Source organism: Leuciscus leuciscus, assembly GCF_965113295.1.
Source record: "Leuciscus leuciscus genome assembly, contig: HAP1_SCAFFOLD_262, whole genome shotgun sequence".
NCBI lineage: Eukaryota > Metazoa > Chordata > Actinopteri > Cypriniformes > Leuciscidae > Leuciscus > Leuciscus leuciscus.
Window position 1 is genome coordinate 62,367 of NW_028118458.1, and position 6,706 is coordinate 69,072.

The window sequence follows — 6,706 nt, forward strand, 5'->3', positions numbered from 1 at the left end:
TAATGCACAGAGTAGGTTATGCAATTTATCAGCCAAAAAACTCTCAACCAGTGTTTATTTGGATTAGCAAATAAACAAATGAAACATGTTATGGGATAGATTCACAAGCAAAGGCATAAACAGAAATAAACTTTTTTTTTTTACTTTGCATAGGCTACTGTACGCACACATCCCCAAACAAGACGTTAAAAAACAAAAAGGGTAATATTGGGAAGTTATATAGAATCCGTGTATCATTCGTTCAGTCGTTTTTTTTGTTTTTTTGAACAATCAATCAGTTTCAAAAACAAATATGAAACCTGTCCTAATTGAAATAAAACAAGTTGTCAAAAACATTGAATCCAATATTTGGTGATATAGCATAACGAGCGATTTACAAGCAATTTTTTGTAATTTATTTTTGACCGTGAACTCCACAAGTGTGACTTTGTTACATTTTGTACAAATAAAAGCATTTCAAAATAAACTTCCTAGTTAAATATTAAAGCACACTTCTGTCATATTTTGTTGAATATTGACAAATTTATCCACAAATCAGGCTTTCATTACTCAAAAGCTGAGGTGCATGAGCTCAGATCGATGAGGTCTATAGGCCTATGATCAATCAGTTCCAAAAAGAAATAGAAAACCTGTGCCAATTGACAGACAAGTTGATAAAAAAGATTGAATCCAATATTTGGTGATAATATAGCATAACAAACGATTTACAAGCAATTTTTAAAAGGCCGGTCATTTTTGACCGAGTACACAAAAGGTGTTACAGGGTTTTCAACAAAGCACAAGGGTTAAGCTCTGCTTTATTGACTATTTAAGGTGAGCTAGTGAGAGTCTTGAATATAATCTCTCAGACACAAGCAGTGAAAGTTGAAGATCGACTGTGACAATGGAGACACAAAGGATCCTCATGAGGAGTTTGGCTGTTGTGGTTTTTTCATCTGTGATCTGGACAAAAATCTAAAAGCAAACTCATAATGAGAACACATTATTAGAAATGAATTTATTAGGATTAACCCCTTGAGATGAATCATCTAATTTTCGAGGGGGTTACGCCACATGTAAGTAACCATGTTTATTCTAATGCCTGATCTGTGATCAGTGATTTTTGATGTGTAATTATTCAAGTTCAGACAGATTATCTTTCTCTCAAAATCGTTCAATACTGTTTATGCATCAGTAAATCAAGCCAGTGACTAAAAGATCAACTTCACATCGTTTCTCTAAGTAGGATGAAAATAATATTTTTTAAACTGTTTAAATTATATACAGAATGCGATCAAAGAACGCTCCATTTCCAATCGGCCAAACTGAAAACCGCCCAGGCTAGAAAAAATGCCTTTTATTTCGAAATTATGACAATTTTTGATGTAAAAATCATATTAACATTATAGGGTCACCCCAGGAAACATTATAAAATAATAACATAATCCAGTTCATGACCCCATCAACACTGTTTTTTTTTTTTTTTTTTTACTAATTAAATTTGGATTAACTGAACCAATCCACTCTAATGCCCTTTCAAACAACCATCATGCATTAAAATAAGAAGATATAAACTCATTTGCAGTCTTGTGGTGAGAATTTCCATCTGTTGTTCTCTGAAATGATCACACACTTTCTGGACCGGCTGTGGTCTGTAGCTCAGATACAACAGCACATTTCACATTAGTGGTTCACTGTGGTAAAGCGCTATGTGTGGTTATAAATGTCCAGTGTGACTGACAACTATGAAAAACAAGATGTGGTTAATGGTCACTAAACTATATGGCATTAAAAACATTTAGGATGTTCAAAAGTCATTACCTAGACATCACCCACAAGCAAATGCATCCAAAAGAGGTTTTATTAACAAAGTTCGGGAGGAGCACGTTCAGATAATTAACACAAGTGGAGAGCACTCAGCAATCAATGGTAAGAGGTATATATACACTCAGCAGTCTCACCTCAATCCATTGACAGTTTTTGCAGCATCCCCCCACCACCCCTTCTCCACACTTCTAGTCCTAAACACTTACATACGGGGGGAGTACTCTGGGTTCGGGCCGAACTCCGAGCTCGGAGCCCTCCCTCCGGAGAGCACGCCAAATACGCATTAAACTTTACCCCCTCAAATGTAAGTGTGAACTCATGAAAAGAGTTTTACTTCTTTGTTTGTATATGCACTTCTTTAGAAATGTTGCTATTTGCTTTTTTTTAACTGTTTGTAATCTCATCAAAAATTACAAATAGAAAACACATTGATAATAAATGTATCCATCAAGCCAATGTTGTTTAAAGTTTAGTCAGAAATTGGTGCTTTAATAATAATAATTCATTACATTTATATAGCGCTTTTCTCTGCACTCAAAGCGCTTTACATAGAAGGGGGGGGAATCTCCTCAACCACCGCCAATGTGCAGCATCCACTTGGATGATGCGACGGCAGCCATATTGCGCCAGAACGCCCACCACACACCAGCTTACTGGTGGAGAGGAGACAGTGGATGCCACATAATCACAACAAGATCATTTGTTTTAACATATTCAATGCAAATTCAATAACTTGTTAATGTGTGTGAGTGCAAAACATGTTACTGTAAGTGTATAAAGAATTTTGAAATTATGATTTAACAAATATTATTCAGTGGTGTATAAATAACTTCCGTCAGTGTCCATTCCTCACGTCTCATCATAAAATGACCTAACTTTATTTCACCCTGGAAAGCAAAAAGAATGAGAATGTGATCAGCTTAAAGATAACTGAATCAAAATCAGAGTCAGAATGAGCTTTATTCGCCAAGTGTGCGCAAACACACAAGGAATTTGTTTTATTTTTTTCAGGAGCTCTTACATACATATTTATGACAAGTATTTTACCATTCCATAGTCAAAAATATGTCAAATTAGAGTATTTGCAGTTCTATGTTTGCTTATCAAATATAATTTCACTTACTAGCTTAAAAACTGTCTTATAGGATCATTTTCTCTGTCTCTCTCTCTCTCTCTCTCTCTCTCTCTCTTTGTGGTTTGTAGCCGTACAATAAACATAACATAAACATAACATCACAGTCACGGTGTTAACACAGGAAACTGCAGTAGAGGATGATGTCAGTTACAATTGAATGTCACCTCAGGATGTCAGTTTACATTTAGAACTTGTAGATTGACAGTTCAGGCCAGTTTAAAGGGATAGTTCACTTTGAAATTAATTTTTGGGATGTTTTAGCTTACCTCAAGGGCATCCAAGATGTAGGTGTCTTTTTTTCCGCAGTAGTTTAAATTTTTATATTTTTAGGTCAAACCGTTCTTGTCTGTCAGTCATATAATGCAGGTCTATGGTCACGGTCTCAAAACACAAGCACAGAGTCCAAATTAAAACAATTCCCCGTCGTCCAAATTAAACAATTCCCCATCGTAAGTACACATTGATGGCCTAAGACACGAAACGAGCGGTTTGTGTGAGAAAACGAACAGTATTTATATCGTTTTTACCTCTTATACGCAGCCATGTCCAAGTGATCTGATCTGACGTGTACGCAGACTGGTGCATAGATATATACACACTAGATGTCGCCTTGTCTACGGCAGTTCATTGGAACGAATGTCTTTAAGGCGACATCTAGTGTATATATCTATGCACCAGTCTGCGCACACGTCAGATCAGATCACTTGGACATGGCTGTGTATAAGAGGTAAAAACGATATAAATACTGTTCGTTTTCTCACACAAACCGCTCGTTTCGTGTCTTAGGCCATCAATGTGTACTTACGATGGGGAATTGTTTAATTTGGACGACGGGGAATTGTTTTAATTTGGACTCTGTGCTTGTGTTTTGAGACCGTGACCATAGACCTGCATTATATGACTGACAGACAAGAACGGTTTGACCTAAAAATATCAAAATTGAAACTACTGCGGAAAAAAAGACACCTACATCTTGGATGCCCTTGAGGTAAGCTAAAACATACCAAAAATTTATTTCAAAGTGAACTATCCCTTTAATAAACGGATTGGAATCCTACCTTCACCTACAGTAGCCTACCTTACCTGTTTGAACTAATGGCCACTAGATGGCACTGTTTTAAATGTATTGTTTTCTTTTCACCACAATAACTATTCTACGGAGCCTATGGAAGCTTGTTTCCTCCACAGAATAAAAAATAAAAAAGGTAATTGTGACTTTTTATCTCGCAATTCTGTTTTTTCATCTCTATTTTTTATTTTTATAGAATTGCGTGATATTAAGTCGCAATTGCGAGTTTTAAAGTCAGAATTTTGTGATATAGTCGCAATTGTGTGTTATAAAGTCAGAATTGCGTGACACTGACATAAAGTCGTAATTGCATGTTATAAAGTCAGAATTGTGAGATATAACTTGCAATTGGACTTTATAACTCACAATTGTGAATTTATACACTGTAAAATCCACCATTGATTCTAACTAACACTTTTTAGTTAACTTTCCTTAATGTCTTAACTTAATTGTAAAAATCTAGTAATCTGTACTATTCACATACTAAGCTTTGTTTACTAAGAAAACCCAAGTTCAGATTAATTGATTAGTTTGAGTGTGGTTTTTGAGGCAGGGAAAATCTTAATGGACTTTTCACTTAATGGACTCTGTTTGCATTCACTCATTTCCCAAAGTCATCTTGAATGATGAAATTTGAATACAACTGATACATTTCATCACCTTCCTAAAATAATTGCCCAAGTCATTTTTGCAGGTTTCTCAGAAAACACAAAAAATTGAACCTAACTTCAGAGGCCGAGTAGATTTTCGTTCTTCTTGATGCAACTGCCATCTTGAAAAGCTTGTAAAATTGCCTAAGTCTCATTGTCTTTTGACTTAGGCAAAATAAAACAGCCTAAGTCAAACTCTTGACATAGGCCATTATACTACAGGGGTAGAATTGCATGATCTGTTCAACTGAGGATGTGGGTGATTTTACCAGAGGTGGCCAGCATCATGAGAAGATGACTTATGAAAAAATATATATATATATTCATTTTTGTCAAAAAATGACTTAGGCAATTATTTTAGGAGGGTGACTATTTGAGAGAACATCACATAAGCTGACTTCATAAATTGATGTTGATTTTCCTAAAATGTTTTTAGTCACCTTTATGGCAATTAGTGATCCCTTTGGTTGGACACTTGGAACTTTAATTATCTTCCCATTGATGCAGTGATTGCAACAAGAAATCAGTTATTTGGTTTCAAATGAAGAGAAGTTATGTATGTATGTATGTATATGTATGAATGAATGATGTATAACATATTTCGTGTCAATTAATGATCTTTTGTAATTTTGTTGCTAACACTTATGTCCTACACATCTTGTGAAACTTTTAATTGTGTTGATATAATCCCTCTATATTTGTGACAATCTTGCAATTGATCATACTTGAGTCACACAGACTTCAACATTCAGCATGCAAAACATAACAATGGTAACAATTATATTTTATTTAAAGTAAATTATCAAGCACTCTCTACAGTTCTTGTTTAATTACTAGAACTCTTGTGTAAGTGAACTATACTAACTAAGCATTTGTCAGTACCACATACTATTCCTATTTCACTTACTTTTTTTTTTTTTAAGGCAATAGGTTTGCATGCTTTTTTTTTAAGTAAGTCCAACTAATTAGATTTTACAGTGTATCACGTCTGAGAAAAGATTTCAGAATTGCGAGAAGCGAGATATAGGCTAGCCTAAACTCGCAATTGTGAGAAAAAAAGTCAGAATTGCGAGTTTATGTCTCTCAATTTTGAGTTTTTCCACACAGGGCTCTGGTTTAGATTCTGGCCCATAAACATATTCAAGCTTCAGAAATCAAAATCAGTTGTCACTTTATGATAACATTGTGATGTTCATCACTTGTAAGTTGCTTTGGATAAAAGCATGTGTTAAATGATTAAATGCAAATGATCACATTGATCCAGATCATGATTGTGATTGCCAAGTCAAGTGATTTCCATCAAAACATTTGGTCATGAAATCACAATTATTCATCTCGTTACAGTGTTTTAGTGCTTGTCACTGAAGGATCATCGGTGAAAGTTCATCCAGGAGGACACGCAACTCGATTGAAAGCATCAACAATGTCAAAACCCACCGATTCGCTTGTTGTGATTCGCAGAGTTTTGACGAGTTTCATAGACTTGATTTTGTTTCTTATACAAAAGCAGCACCCCCACCCTAATAAGTAAATACATAAAGGCCAGCCTACAAATTGTCAATATTTATGTATTTGAAATCAGCGCCGTCGCAGGTGGGGTGCGAGGCCCTGTGTGAACTTGAAATGCGAGGCCCTGCTCTTTGATGTGGATGCTCAATTGCGCATGAATAACAGTCACACGGACGTAGCTGTTCTAGTTCTATTGCACGCATAATCTCGCTGCAATACGTTTTTATCAAGTAGAATAATACAGCATAATCATGCACATAGTCTCAGCTATGACTTTTTGCTATTTATTTCAGACGGAAAAAATCAACTGTGCAACGAATCCTGTACATAAAGTCAGCTCGAGAATTTGTCCGAATACATAAATAGATCCGCCTACTTAACTAACGTATATCTTAATGGTCCAGTGGTAGAACTTTGAAGGTGGCCTTCTGAAGATATGCTGACCTAACATACCTGGAGGCACACACACACACACACACACAAACACACACAACGTTCTCTCACACACAACAATCCTTTCAGAAGCGTGTCGGGCTT

General features: G+C 35.6%; 1 long non-coding RNA gene across 1 annotated transcript; it reads left to right on the forward strand.

Moving 5' to 3' along the window:
* Positions 1-1,430: 1,430 nt before the first annotated feature.
* On the forward strand, positions 1,431-2,262 carry LOC309491449. The gene is made up of 2 exons (XR_014203127.1): positions 1,431-1,836; positions 2,135-2,262. It is a non-coding gene; the product is annotated as an uncharacterized lncRNA (long non-coding RNA).
* Positions 2,263-6,706: the final 4,444 nt, after the last annotated feature.